The sequence below is a fragment of the Haemorhous mexicanus genome, chromosome 15 (genome assembly GCF_027477595.1).
Source record: "Haemorhous mexicanus isolate bHaeMex1 chromosome 15, bHaeMex1.pri, whole genome shotgun sequence".
Taxonomy (NCBI): Eukaryota; Metazoa; Chordata; class Aves; order Passeriformes; family Fringillidae; genus Haemorhous; species Haemorhous mexicanus.
In genome coordinates this window covers 16,181,052-16,196,350 of record NC_082355.1, presented here as the reverse complement: position 1 = coordinate 16,196,350, position 15,299 = coordinate 16,181,052, and positions in this window count along the sequence as shown.

Here is a 15,299-nt window from a genome sequence, read left to right as displayed (position 1 = left end):
CCGACACCTCCAGCACCAGCTCCGTGCTGCTCCACAGCGACGGCCTGCCCCGGTCCCGGGCCACCACCGTCACGCGGTGCTCCGACGCCTGCTCGCGGTCCAGCGCGCTCGCAGTCATCACCTTGTACAAGCCGCCCGAGGACGCCACGATCGACAGCGGCGCCTCTCCAGACAGCTCGCACGACACCTGACCGTTCTCGCCTGAGTCCCGGTCCCGCACTTTCAGCAGAGCCACCACGGTGCCTGTCGGAGCATCCTCGGGCACAGGGCTAGACAGTGACAGAATGGTGATTTCCGGGGCGTTGTCGTTCTCGTCCGTGATATCTATCTGCACTTCGCAGTGATCAGTGAGTCCACCACCGTCAGTCGCCTCCAGTCGGAAGCTGTATTTACTCTGTCCCTCGAAATCGAGGGGACCCGTCGTCCTGACCTCGCCACTCTCACTATCAATAGTGAACAGAGTGCGGATGCTCTCTGGGACGTGGCCGAAGTAATAAAAGACCCGCCCGTTAGCGCCCGCGTCTGCATCCGTCGCCTGCACCCGCAGTACCAGAGATTCCGCTGGCAGGTTCTCTGCCACTCGTACCTCGTAGAGGTGCTTGCTGAACACGGGTGGGTTGTCGTTGGCGTCTGTCACGTTGATGCGAATCTGGACAGTCCCGGATCTCGCGGGGTCCCCACCGTCTACGGCCGTCAGTATCAACTCGAAGGAACTCTGTTTCTCTCGGTCCAGTGCCTTCTCCAGGACTAATTCCGGCTGCTTCTTTCCAACAGGGCTCTCCTTCATGGCCAAAGTGAAAAACGGATTGCTGGTGAGCTGGTAAGTCAGCAGCGAGTTGCTGCCAACATCCGTATCTCGGGCCATCTCCAGCGGAAAACGGGCACCGGGAGGGATTAATTCACCAATCTCGAGGCCCAGAGCTGGTTTACTGAAGGTCGGGGAGTTGTCATTCACGTCCTCGATCGCCACATCCACTCGGAAAACGTTCAGTGGGTTGTGCACCAGCGCCTCGAAGCTGACAGAGCAGGACGCCGACTCGCCGCACATCTCCTCCCGGTCCAGCCTCTCGTTCACGTACAGGTTCCCGTTCTCCTCATTCACCGTGAAGTATTGCTTCTCCTCGCTCAGCCGCAGCTTGCGCGCCGGCAGCTCGTCCGCGCTGAGCCCCAGGTCCCGCGCCAGCGGCCCCACCAGCGAGCCTCTGCCCAGCTCCTCGGGGATGGCGTAGCGGACCCGCTCGGCCGCCGCCCGGCCCCACACGCCCAGCAGCAGCAGCAGCAGCAGCGCGGCCAGCAGCGCTCGCCCGCCGCCCGGCCCGCGCCTCTGCCGCCGCCTCACCGCCATTCTCTGCCGGCTGCGCTCGCCGCGCTCCTGCCTCCTGCCGCTGCCCTGCCTCCCTTCCAGCCGCTCTCGCCGGCCACAACAGACACCGCTGAAAGACAGCCAGACCGCTCGGGCCGCCTCTCGCCGCTGCTGCAGTTGGCGGTGCCGCTGCCGCTGTGGCCGGCGCCGGGCGAGCGAGCAGCCTGCGGGGGCAGGACGCTGCGGCGGCGGCGGCGGCGGCTCCAGCGGCGCTCGGCGGCGGCCAACAGCGACACCCGGAGGCGCTGCCGCGCCACTGCAGCCGCCTTGTGAAAGCTCAATTCCAGTGTGTGCAAGGCACCCTCCCACTTACGGCTACAAACCCGGTGTGGTTGTAACAAGAACAGACAGGCAAAATGTAAATTTGCTCAATCATGTTGCGCCTCTTTTCCAAACCTATCTCTTCATACCAAATTAGGAAATCTTTTCAATCTTTGCCAATATTTCACCTTCTTGCCCTCAGTTGACACTGAAGTGCACACAAATGTGTTCACATTACTCTGAAATGCTCAGATCTGTTTCTGATTCTGGGCAACAATTAACAATGACGGTGAAATGTTGAGTTTAATGGTAGTGGAGCAGCACTCAGACCCTTGTCACTGTACATTCCTGCCAAAGAAAAGCAAAGCAAAAGGTCATGCAGGCTCGGCACTGGGCACATCCTGGCACCCACTACATTTTGATGTGGAGAAACCCTCAGTGGTCTCGGTGGACTGTTAAATCTTAAAAGCTTTTCATAAGTATTGTTACAATTTTTCTCCCTCTTTGATTTGGAGAGCTCCTAGATAAAGGCCCTATCATCTGGTCAGCCCAACTAACAACAGCATGATCAACTGAAAATTTGACCGTCAGTTCTCATGATTCATACAGAAATCCAAAACTTCATATGACCTCATTGAGGAAGGTATCCTGGGTCTATGTTTTTCAGTTGCTTTGCCACAACTCAAAAACTCATGCCCAGACAACCTGGAAACTCACTGAATCCCAGAGGTTACACTGATTTCAGAGGGTTGCTAGGTGTCTTTTAACTGTACTGGGTGACTTTACCAAGCTCCAGATATTGCTCTTTTCAGAACAACAATGATGCCTGGAATTTCATAACCCGAAGATGCAACCCAAAAATCCCCCACTGCCCCACATGGGGCTGATTGTTTCTTACTGTGAGAAATCCAGGTCTGCACAGTGCAGGATATCACACAGAGGAGAATGTAGTCCTGCAGTCCCCAAGAAATAAGAACAATCTCTAGGCTGGGGGGACTGACCATCTGTGCTCTGCAATCTGTACTGTGCTCTGGAGCTTGGCAGAAGGGGTCCAGAGGTGACTGCTGCTATGGAATAAGGCTCCTCGATCTTTTTTATGCTTCTTACCCACTTGGAGTCAGCAATGGCTGGGGCTGTGTTCCAGTGCTCTTCAGCAGGTCTTTTTTGCAAAGCAGAAGCTCAAAACACTCCCTCATTTCTGAAGATTTAGAAACAACCCCAAAATCTGTCACTGGCCTCTCTGAGGGAAATAGTGGACTCCTGGAACACACGGCTGCATTCTCAAATCTCTCCCTTAAAAAGATCATTTACAAGGCACCTGAAAGTCACCAGTGTCTGAACGAACAAATGAGACTGTGAAGTCTTACTTTGGACAATGTAGTAGTGGGTCCTGTTTTGGAAATGCACCAGTGCTTCTACAGGAATTAGAAACCATTCTACCCGTTTATAAATTATTCTACCCATATGTCATCATTCTCATTTCTCTTAAACCCTATTTGAATTTCAGGTTTGTTTATGACCTCATCATTAACCAAAATACCTCATGAGAAGACAATGCATCAAGATCATGCACATAAAGGAGATGCAGCTGTCTGATCAACACCATTCTGAGAAGAATTATAATTATGGAAAGCACAGGAATGATACATGGACCAACTAAAACGGGAGTGGCCATCCAACAGGGACATGGTCTCAATCTATTCCCTTTGGGGAATCTCTTACCCTCTTTTATCACACACACTGTTCCACAAAATTGTGACTTACTCTACGGCCATGTTTACATCTGTTCACTCAGAACCAGAATTCGAGGGTCAGCCACTCTCATCTCCTCCCTTCCTCACCAGCTACAGTGTGACTAAACAGACCCTAGAGAACAAGGCCTTGGCAAATGAAGTTTTGCCACTACTTCTAATTAAACATCCACATGGAGAGGAGAAAGAAAAAACAATTGTATGAGCAAGATAGGGATGCATTAAGTGTGTTTTCAGAGAAACTCACCAAGAGGACAGCTCAGATTTCACTTTGACCAGAGAAATTCATGTCTGAGAGTACCTGGAAGTCTTTGAAGTCTCCAGCTGCAACCCCGAGATCTTACTCTGGACCACAGGGTAAGAAGCCCTGACTCTAAAGGCTTAATCATGTGCCTCTTTCTCAAGGTAAGTTTTGTGAGAAAGTTGAACAGGCTCTCTTTTACACTCTGTTTCTTCATCCCCACACATAAAATTTTGCCTTAGGTGACCAAAGTAAGTATTTCCAGAAAAAAACTCCACTGACAGCTTCTAATACAAAAGCATTGTCCAAATCCAGGGAAAAAGAAGCATGACCTTCCAGGGAAGAATGTCTAAAAGGAAGTGTTAGTACAACTTTGAACAAACTCTCTATTGCAACATTCCAGGGAGATAGAATTTAGATAAAGAGGTTTCATATAGGAATTAGAAACCAGACAAACTGGGGAGGAACTCCTCTAGGAAACCCTCCAAGGAGCAGAGTGATGTGCAAGGATCTTTTCCCAGGCTCCTCTCTCAAATAAAGGAAGTTGTGGTTACAAGGAGTCTCATTCAGCCCTTTCCTGGTTTATGCCATTTGACTCTGAACCAAACAATTTCTCCCATAAAGCCAGTGGGAGCTGCCATCTTTACATACTGACATCTCCCTGCTAGGCAGCATGGCTCTGTGGTGATGATCTCCCTTCATGGGAGCACCTCTCATGCTTGCTCCTCGAGCCATGGAGATCTTTTACCAGGAAGAGATCTTTGGACAGGTCCAATTTGAGTCCTGCCTGAAGTGCAGCTGGACACACACCAAACTTTGTTCAAGACACACTTCCACAACATCAGCCACTTTTGCTTAAAATTCTGACAGAGATTCTTTAGACAATCCAAATCATTCATGAATGACATCCAACCAGGTGTCAGCCTTCTACAATGCAGAGCTATTGGACAAATGCTCTGTTATCAGAGGCCTCCCATTGCCTTTCTAAACAGGAAAACCAGGATCACGGCCAAAAATGGCCCACCATGAAATCAAAGAAGTCCTCAGTCAAAACCACATTAGTCTACCTAATTTCCTAGGAGGAATTCAACCACTTGCTCTGCATTCACAGTATTCAGTTGCACCATGGACAAATCCAGCTACTTGGATTCTTGTTGTCTTATGTCAACTGCAAGTGAAAAAGAAAGGCACACTGAAGATCAGCAGTACTTTATGAAACCTGAAGAATATCAAAGTCTTTATCTTGGCAACTAAGAATCTCCAGGTGTGAATAGAAACTGCTCCCCAGCCCCTTAAGTTCAAGAGATCTCCTTTCCCAGGCCCATCAGGCAAACTGAGACCCAGTTGTAGAACATGAAAAGCAACAAAGAAGGAATGACAAGAACAAAGAAGTGAAGCAATTACAGCTTAAAGTTTCAGGGTGTGTCAAATGCAGCAGGTACACAAGGAGGAGTAGAAAATGTTGTAGTGGGTATAAGCTACATGCAGCTCAGTTAAAGTCTCAGTCTTCAAAGTCAACTGAAAGACAGCATCATTCCTTGTAATCACATTGGCATTTCAGAAGATACCTGACTCTGCAAAAATTAATGCATAGTTTATGTCTACATCCTAGGAGCAGCATTCTCAGGAAGAGCCCGATCAGACATAAGAGAAGATTAAATGAGTAAGTTTCTTGCAAATACTTCAAATGAAAAGTGAATTTCTAGCAGATGTACCCTCTCATCCTTTACATTCCTAGTACTCTACAAAATCCCATTCAAACTACTTTTGACACCTCTTATGGTGATTCTCTAAGCCATGTAAATCCCTCATTCACAGCACATACCCATGCATCATCTCTCTAAGTGCAGAGTTATTGCACAAATGCTCTATGATCAGAGAACTACCATGCCTTCAAAAACAGAGAAACCAGGATTGCAGAAATGGTGGCACAGGCCTTGGTACTGGGCACAGTATCAAACCATTGCTCAGGTAAAACTGCTTTGATTCACCTCTTTCCCTGGTAATATGCCGGCCTCTCTCCTCCCTGTTCTGCATTCACAGCCTTTACTCACTCAATACATAACACCAACAGTTACTTCATAAGGAACAAGAGTCAAATAATAACACCTGAAGAGTGGTCAAGGCTGAGAAAAGCATAATTCAACCATGGTGCAATTCTACATCCAGACACAGAAGGACATATAGCTGGCTAAATGATGCTTCATGTGGCAGTTCATACACACAGAATTTCTGAAGGAAATTTGCACTTCCCGGGGTATTGTCTGCAGATAAATTCATCAGAAGATTGACCTCCCCTTTATGGATGCAGGAAAAGGGCACCTGGTGTAAGTGGCAAGGCCTTAGCAATCACCACGACATGAAGAGACACCCAGCCAGCTGGAACATCCAACTCTCTCCTGTCCTGCTTTAGGCCACTCTCTGGCTGATCTCGCACTGACTGCTCACCATGAAGGTGTGACAAGCAAGAGCATTGATTCTGCTGACAGGTCCAGACACATTATCAGACACACAACAGGCCCGCCTGTACCTCAGAGTAACAGTCAAGGAAGAATTCAACCACCAGTCCCTGGGAAGAACATGAGAAATGGGAAAGCAAACTGATGAACCCACTCGTCCATATTTCACCCTGCCCAAACACCAAACAACATCAAAACTGCCTTTGCAAACAGACATCTCTGATATAGTTGTGTGCACATCTTCTCGGCATGTAAGAACAAAGGTCAAAACATTAACACGTGAAAGACATTTCTCCCCTTTTCACACTACTCAAAGAAACGTAAAATGTTCTCAAGTTCATAAGAAAATACAGATCTGGATAAATACTAGATTAAAAAGGATCAGTTCAAATGCACCTTCAACACGAGGGTAACTCTGCAACAATGTCAACAGATCTGACCAGATATTATCATAGATAATGGTCTACAATTGTAACTTCCCAAAAAACAATGCAGGAGATTAGCACCCGCAGAAATATAGTAATCACCACAAACTCTTCAAGGTTATGGCGCAGGCATTGAGTGGGGAACTAACAATCCTTTTCCTCCTCCTAAAGCTAATATTTCGCATCTTTATCATTATTCTATTAGTTTCATATATCTAATCAAGCTGCAAATGAATACAGATGCAAACCTAATGCTCTCTATACTTGCTTACCTCGGCAAGGAAGAGACACTCATTGCATAATAAGAACACAGATGGGCAACTCCTTCGAAAGGCGAACTTTGTTTTTATACGCTCGTAATATGCAAGCAGATTGGCCACATGCACTTCAAAAAAGAAACATCAAGATTGTAGAGGCAAAGGGGAAGCTGCACTTCAGGAGAGACTGGGGCAGTAACCAGCGTGAAACACAGAGATGAATTAGAAACACCAGATGTGAACCTCAAGCCAGCAACACACTCATTGCTCTTGCCTAATATCCCTGCCACGTGTAAGCGTGAGGACTGAAACAAGGACCACCGCCTCTCTTTTAGAACACAGACTATGGGATGAAAGAGGATGGAAGTGGGAAAGGGAAGCGTCGTCCAAAGAGTGTGCATTAAAGGAACTCACCGGTGCAGCGGCGGGGTCAAGGGACGGAGCGCTGGCAAGATCGTCGTCGCCGAGCAGCGGCGCGGGCTCGTCGGGCAGCGGCCGGGCCGGGAGGGTGTCGCAGGAGCTGGCGGCCGAGAAGCGCAGCTGGCTCTTGCGCGAGTCGGCCGTGAGCGACACGTCGTGCGAGTAGGACTGCAGGAAGGCGCGCACACCGTCGATGCCCACGAAGTGCGAGACGGGCACGCCGCGCAAGGCGCCGCTGTCGGGCGGCAGCAGCTGCCGGCGGTGCCAGCGGCGCAGGCGCAGCGCCAGCAGCAGCAGCAGGAAGGCCACGAAGAGGCACGACACGGCGGCCACGGCCAGCACGAGCCAGCGCGTCAGGCCGGCGGCCGGCTCGGCCGGCGCCGCCGCCTCGTCGGCCGCGCTGCCCAGCTCGGCCAGCAGCTCGGCCACGCTCTCGGCCAGCACCACGCTCAGCGTGGCCGTGGCCGACAGCGCCGGCCGCCCGTGGTCCCGCACCAGCACCACCAGGCTGTGGCGCGCCGCGTCGCGGGCCAGCGGCGAGCGCGCCGTGCGCACCTCGCCGCTGTGCAGCCCCACGCGGAACAGCCCCGGCTCCGTGGCCTTGGCCAGCTCGTAGGACAGCCACGCGTTCTGCCCCGCGTCCGCGTCCACCGCCACCACCTTGGCCACCAGCGCGCCCGCCTCCGACCGCCGCGGCGCCAGCTCCACGCCCGACCACGCCGCCACCGAGCCCGAGCCCGAGCCCGCGGCTGCGGCCGGCGGCGGGTACAGCACCTGCGGCGCGTTGTCGTTCTCGTCCACGATCTGCAGCCGCACCGACACGTTGCTGCTCAGCGCCGGCGCGCCGCCGTCCTCCGCCCGCACCCACAGCTGCAGCTCGCGCAGCTGCTCGTAGTCCAAGGAGCGCAGCGCGTACAGCGCGCCCGTCTCCGCCTGCACCGACACGTACGACGACAGCGGCGCGCCCCGCACCCGCCCCTCCGCCAGCCGGTAGCGCACGCGCGCGTTCTGCCCCCAGTCCGCGTCCGTGGCGCGCACCGTCAGCACCAGCGCGCCCGCCGCGTTGTTCTCCGCCAGACGCGCGCTGTAGCGCTCCTCCGCGAACACCGGCGCGTTGTCGTTCACGTCCAGCACCCGCAGCGCCAGCACCGCGCTGCTCTGCAGCGACGGCGACCCGCCGTCGGCCGCCCGCACCGTCACGTTGTACTCCGACACCTGCTCCCGGTCCAGCTCTCTCGCTGTCACTACACGGTAGTAGTCTTCATAAGAGTTCTCCAGCCGGAACGGGATGTCCTTGTCGATCGAGCAGCGCACCTCGCCGTTGGCCCCCGAGTCCCGGTCCTGCACATACAAGAGTGCGACAACAGTTCCCGAGGGGGCGTCCTCAGAGATCTCGTTCAGCTTTGATGATACTGTCAGCTCGGGCGCATTGTCGTTCACATCTGTCACCGTGATCGCGACTTTAGCAGTGTCGAAAAGAGTTCCACTATCATGTGCCCGCACCTCCAGTTGGTACAAATTGGCTTCCTCGAAGTCCAGGATTCTCAACAGCTTGATCGCTCCAGTTTCAGTATCCAGATGGAAAATATCTGATGACAGGTCTGTCGCTTTCTTCATAGAGTACTTCACGTGCCCGTTCAGACCCTCATCAGCATCGGTGGCCGTGACGGTGACGAGGACGGAGCCCACGGGCACGTCCTCGGGCACACGCACCGTGTACTCCGCCTGGCTGAACACGGGCGCGTTGTCGTTGGCGTCCACCACGGTCACGCGGATCCGAGCCGTGCCCGTCCGTGCCGGATCGCCGCCGTCGCTCGCCCTCAGCACCAGCTCGTGAAACGCCGCCTCCTCCCGGTCCAGCGCCTTCGCCAGCACCAGCTCGGGACGCTGATCGCCGCCGGGGCCCGCCTGCACGGCCAGCGTGAAGTGCTCGTCGCCGCTCAGCTCGTAGCTCTGTAGAGAATACCGGTCAGAATCTGGATCGTGAGCATCTGGCAGCGGAAACTGCGACCCCGGGGCTGTCATCTCGCTTATTCTCAGCTCTGTATCTTCCTCTCGGAAGCTGGGCGCGTTGTCGTTAATGTCCATGATTTCTACTTCGATTCCGTAAACCTGCATCTGTCCCTCCACTATCAGCTCACAGCGCAGCACGCATTTCTCCATCAGCCGGCAAAGCTGCTCTCTGTCGATCCTCTCCGCCGTCACTAAATGTCCCGTCTTCCCGTGCAGAGAGAAGTATTGAGTTCTGCCTCTTTCTGTAATGTGGACACTGCGATCGCTGAGCTCCAGGAGCTGTAGCCCCAGGTCCTTGGCCACGTCGCCCACGAACGAGCCCTTGGGCATCTCCTCGGGCACCGAGTAGCGCAGCTGCCCCCACGCCGCCTCCCACGCTGCCAGCAGGACGGCCCAGAGCAGAGCTCGCTGCCGCCGGCCCCAGCGCCTCCCCGCCGCGCACATCTCCGCTGCGGCACCGCCCGCACCGCAAACACTCCGGCCGATCCCCGCCGCTCACTCCACCTATCCCGCTCCCTCTCTGCTCTCCACTCCCTTCTTCCGCCTCTCCACAGCACGGTTCCGCACCTCGGGGACGATCGCAGACAGCGGTCGAGCCTAATACAGAGCGAGCGATCGAGCCGGTCCGCAGCGGGCGGGGCTGCAGCGCTCCGAGTTTCCTCTCGCTCCTCTCGGTCAACAGCGGCGCCCGCAGCCTCCTCCCGGCACTGCAGGCACCGAGCGCTGCCCAGCGCTGCCTTGCACACGGGCGGGAAGGAGACCTTCGCCGCACCCACCTCCTGCTTTTGTCCAGCCAATCTCGTCTTTTATGGCCGAACACTTCACGACCATGAGGAAAGCAGAGGTGTCTCGTGAGCGGGGCATTTTTAACTCATAGAAAAATATAATTTGCTTTCGGCAATATAGGTAAATATCTTGTCTGATTTTATTGGATAGAACAGTCTTAGTCCATTCCTATTAGTTTAAAAACACGAGTTGAAGCCGTGCTGCTTTAATGACTGGTAGGACAACAGCTAAACAAAAGAGGCTCACAAATACCCAACGCGATGACCAAACACACAACTCTGCCCGTAGGAGTAGTGGAGATATCAGGCTCATTAATCCAATGCGAGGGACTTTGTTTTAAATTCTCCGGTTCATACAGGAGACGGTCTAAATTAACTGCTGCACTGTGATTGACTAAGAAGAGGCGTTTAAAGGTGGATTAAGGTGAGGTCTAACAAAGCCCCTAACAACTAACATGAAGTTTGATAGCTCAGCACCTGCCAGGCGCTCTGGGATGTCTACCTATAAGACATTCATGGGAAAAGAGGAAGGGAGGAGAGCACCTGGATACCCAAAGATCATTATTTCCCACCCCTTGATTAAAAATTATAGGTCCATGGAGCACTTTCCGCCGATTGTACTACAACTGACAGGGAAGCAGGAAGTATCTGAAGAGAACCTTACCAGAAAAATCTCAGTCAATACACATTTACATTTATTAAGTCGTTCTGTAGCAACAAGAAAGGGCTTTGATTTTCTCAAAACCTAAAGTGCAAGGAACAGAAGCTTGTTAGTGAAGTGTTAATCCTTTTTTTTTTTTTTTTTTCACTTTGGCAATACATATTTTCAACAAAATACTGTAAAATAGTAGGAGAAGAACTGGATGCCCTAAACACTGCGGACCACAGAGAAATGTACAAATGGACTTGATTCAAGTACTTAAATCGTTATTTTGGCTGATCCCTTTGACATTCTATAGAAGGTTTTCCCATCTCACAGGTCTATCCTTGTTAAAACCAATATAAGAACTATTGAGAATAAGCGGAGGACAAGTTAAATAAGGTACAAGGTATCCTCTCATTCGGTAAAAAGCAGAGAGAAAGAAAAGTAGGTCTATGTCTTTTTCTTTTTTGACACTTTCTACAATTTCACTTGCGAATGAAAGAAAGATCAGGAATGTAAAGAAGATTGAAGTACTACGCAGGATGAAAAAACACTGTTAACAACAGCTAAATGCTCCTACTACTATTCCGATTCCTGCCATTTCGATATCAGAATTCCTGCAGAATTGGCGACATTCTCGCCTTTCTCGCAACTGGTGAACTACCTGACACTCTCCTAATATTCTCCTAATCCCACTCTCAGGTTGCCTTTGAGAGTAAAATGATGAAAAGGAAGAATTAGCACAAGGGTTGTGTCCTGACATCCACCAGCATCCATAAACGAAATATATAGGGAAAAAAAATTGATTAGGAAAGAAGAATCCCCAGCATCAAGTGACAATTTTGTTCTTCCCAAATCCGTCATACAGATTCTGCATATTTTCCTCTATAGAGTAAGGATTCTCCTTTACCATTACTACTAATGCAAATTAAACACAACGTGAAAGTTCTAGACAACATCTTCCATTAGAATATGAGACAGATACCAGAGAAAAAAAAAAAATTGCCGCCACTAAATGCTTACGCTTCGAAGGAAAAGTGACCCAGCTTTATCATCCCGTCACGCACAGACACAGCAGCACACCTCACCCATATGACCCCGGGAAAATAACACGAAAAAAGGACAAGGCTTCGAAACGGCTCAAGGGCAACAACGGCAACATGCAGATTTACAGACCTGCGGTGCGTCGGGATTGGCGGATGGTTCTCCCGTCAGGGCGCTGCTGTTGGAGCTCGGCTTGTCGCAGGAATCCCCGCCCAGAAGCTCCTCCGCCGACAGGATGGGCACCGGCGGCGGCGGCGGCCAAGCGGCCTCGGGCACGGCGCGGGCCGGCGCCGCCACGCACAGGTTGTAGGAGTAGGGCAAGGTGCCCTCGCAGAAGTCGGCCGGGAAGGCGGCGCCGGCCAGCGAGAAGCGCTGCGCGCCCAGGCAGCGCAGCACGGCGGGCGGCCCGGCCCGGCGCAGCCGCGCCAGCACGGCCAGCGCCACGCTCAGCACCAAGAGCGCCGAGAGCAGCGCCAGCGCCAGCACCAGGTAGAACTGCAGCTCGGCCGCCGCCTCGGCCGCCTCGGCGCCCGCCGGCCGCTCGCTCAGCTCCGGCAGCGCCTCCTGCAAGCTCTCGGCCAGCACCACGTGCAGCGTGGCCGTGGCCGACAGCGCCGGCTGCCCGTGGTCCTTCACCACGGCCACCACACGCTGCTTGGCCGCGTCCCGCTCGCCCACGGCGCGCGCCGTGCGCACCTCGCCGCTGTGCAGCCCCACGCGGAACAGCGCCGGCTCCGACGCCTGCACCAGCTCGTACGACAGCCACGCGTTGCGCCCCGCGTCCGCGTCCACCGCCACCACCTTGGCCACCAGGTAGCCGGCCTCGGCCGAGCGCGGAACCACCTCGAAAGGCGTCGCCGCCGCCCCTCCCGGAGCCTCTCCCGCCGCCGCCGCCGCGGGCCAGAGCACCCTGGGCGCGTTGTCGTTGCGGTCCAGCACGAAGACGCGCACCGTGGCCGTGGAGCTGCGCGCCGGCGAGCCGCCGTCCTGCGCCCGCACGGCCACCGTGAACTCGCGGCACTGCTCGTAGTCCAAGGAGCGCTGCGCGTACAGCGCGCCGCTCCGCGCCTCCACCGACACCAGCGGCGCCGCGCCCGCCGCGCCCGCGCTGCCGCCCGCCAGCCAGTAGCTCACGCGCCCGTTGGCGCCCGCGTCCGCGTCCCGCGCCTGCACGCGCAGCACCAGCGCGCCCGCCGCGTTGTTCTCCGCCACGTACGCGCTGTACGCCGCCTCCTCGAACTCCGGCGCGTTGTCGTTCACGTCCGACACCTCCAGCACCAGCTCCACGCTACTCGACATTGGTGGACTGCCCCGGTCCCGGGCCACCACGGTCACGCGATGCTCCGACGCCTGTTCGCGGTCCAGCGCGCTCGCCGTCACCACCTTGTACGAGCCGCCCGAGGACGCCACGATCGTCAGCGGCGCCTCTCCCGACAGTTCACACGACACCTGACCGTTCTCGCCGGAGTCTAGGTCATTTACGTTCAAGAGAGCCACCACGGTCCCGACAGGCGCGTCCTCAGGCACCGGGCTCGAGAGCGACAGAATTCTTATCTCAGGAGGATTGTCATTCACGTCTAGCACCTCCACCTCCACCTGGCAGTGCGCCACCAAACCCCCGCCGTCCGTCGCCTCCACAGCCAGGCTGAACGCGCGCGTGTCCTCAAAGTCCAGTGCGTCCTGCAGCGTGACCGTCCCCCTCTGGGCATCTACTGTGAACTTCTGAAGCACCTTAGCCGGCATTTCTCCGAATCCATAGGTGATGCGTGCGTTGGTGCCGGCATCGGCGTCTGAGGCTGACACGTTCAGCACCGTCGATCCCGGAGGCGTGTCCTCTCGCAGGCTGACGCGGTACCGGTCCTGCGCGAACACGGGTGGGTTGTCATTGGCGTCGGTGACATTAATCCACAGCTGGGCGGTGCCAGTCCGGGGCGGGTCTCCGCCATCCAGAGCTGTCAGCGTCAGCTGCAGGCTCGGCTCGCTCTCCCGGTCTAGTGAGTGGCGCAGCACCAGCTCCGCGGATTTTCTGCCATCCTGGCTCTCTTTCACCTCCACTGTGAAATACCCGTTGGCCTCCAGCTCGTAGCCTTGTAGCGAGTTACTACCCACGTCCGGATCCTCTGCAGTGCCCAAGTAAAACCGGGCGCCGGGAGAAGTCAACTCGTTCATCTCCAGCTGAAATTTGTCTCGCAGAAAGCGCGGTGTGTTGTCATTTACGTCCTCGATTGCCACCTCGACGTGGAAAACATTCAGCGGGTTGTGCACCAGCGCCTCGAAGCTGACGGAGCAGGTCGCCGACTCGCCGCACATCTCTTCCCGGTCCAGCCTCTCGTTCACGTACAGGTTCCCGTTCTCCTCATTCACCGTGAAGTATTTCAGCTGCTTCTTGCCGGCAGACGCCACCTGCAGCTTGCGCGCCGGCAGCTCGTCCGCGCTGAGCCCCAGGTCCCGCGCCAGCGGCCCCACCAGCGAGCCTCTGCCCAGCTCCTCGGGGATGGCGTAGCGGACCCGCTCGGCCGCCGCCCGGCCCCACACGCCCAGCAGCAGCAGCAGCAGCGCGGCCAGCAGCGCTCGCCCGCCGCCCGGCCCGCGCCTCTGCCGCCGCCTCACCGCCATTCTCTGCCGGCTGCGCTCGCTGCGCTCCTGCCTCCTGCCGCTGCCCTGCCTCCCTTCCAGCCGCTCTCGCCGGCCACAACAGACACCGCTGAAAGACACCGGGGTCAGCCGCCTCTCGCCGCCGCCGCTGCTCCTGCTGCTGTTGGCGGTGCCGCTGCCGCTGTGGCCGGCGCCGGGCGAGCGAGCAGCCTGCGGGGGCAGGACGCTGCGGCGGCGGCGGCTCCAGCGGCGCTCGGCGACGGCCAACAGCGACACCCGGAGGCGCCGCCGCGCCACTGCAGCCGCCGGATGGCCGCGCTCAAGGGGGCCCGGCTTTGGGCGCGGCTCGGCGGCTGCACCGGCCCCGGGGACTCTCCCCGACTGCAAACAGCGAGAGCAGGAGAACTTGCTTAAAGACAAGTAGCAACCCTTATGATTACAGCAGAAATATCCTTTTTATAACGATCTAAATATTTGTAGGTGCAATACACATTGAAACAACTATTACTACTTATCAAAGATCTTTTCACTCTCTGGTTTGAGATGGCAGGAAAATCAGAAACCAAATATGTCTTCCAAAAATACAGATTGGTTGTCTCATGCACAGTCAAAGAACCGAAGCCAAAATCAGAAAAGAAGATTGCTGAGATGCTTTGTGATTTAATTGTTCCAATGGTACCCGAGATATTGTTTGGCCATCTCCTGTGTAAAACCGGTGTAAATCAAAAGGACGTTTTTACAGTGATTAACACTTGTAGAGAAATGTGAAGCCCAGAAACAGTGGATGTGCTCTCAGATAAATGGCAGTGGACAAACATACCTGGCAGAGAATATGAAAGTGCAAAGCAGTGCAGACTCTGCCCTGTGTCCATTCTTACACTGGCTCTCCTTCCATACAGAAAACCTTCTCTGCTTTTGGTGGAAACTCAAAAATTAGGCCTGCTACAATAATTGATTGAATATTTCCTTTGTTTTGATTTTCCTAGCCCATAGGCAAAAGCCCTTACATCTCCCCAATCAAGCTTAGGATTGCAAAATCAGC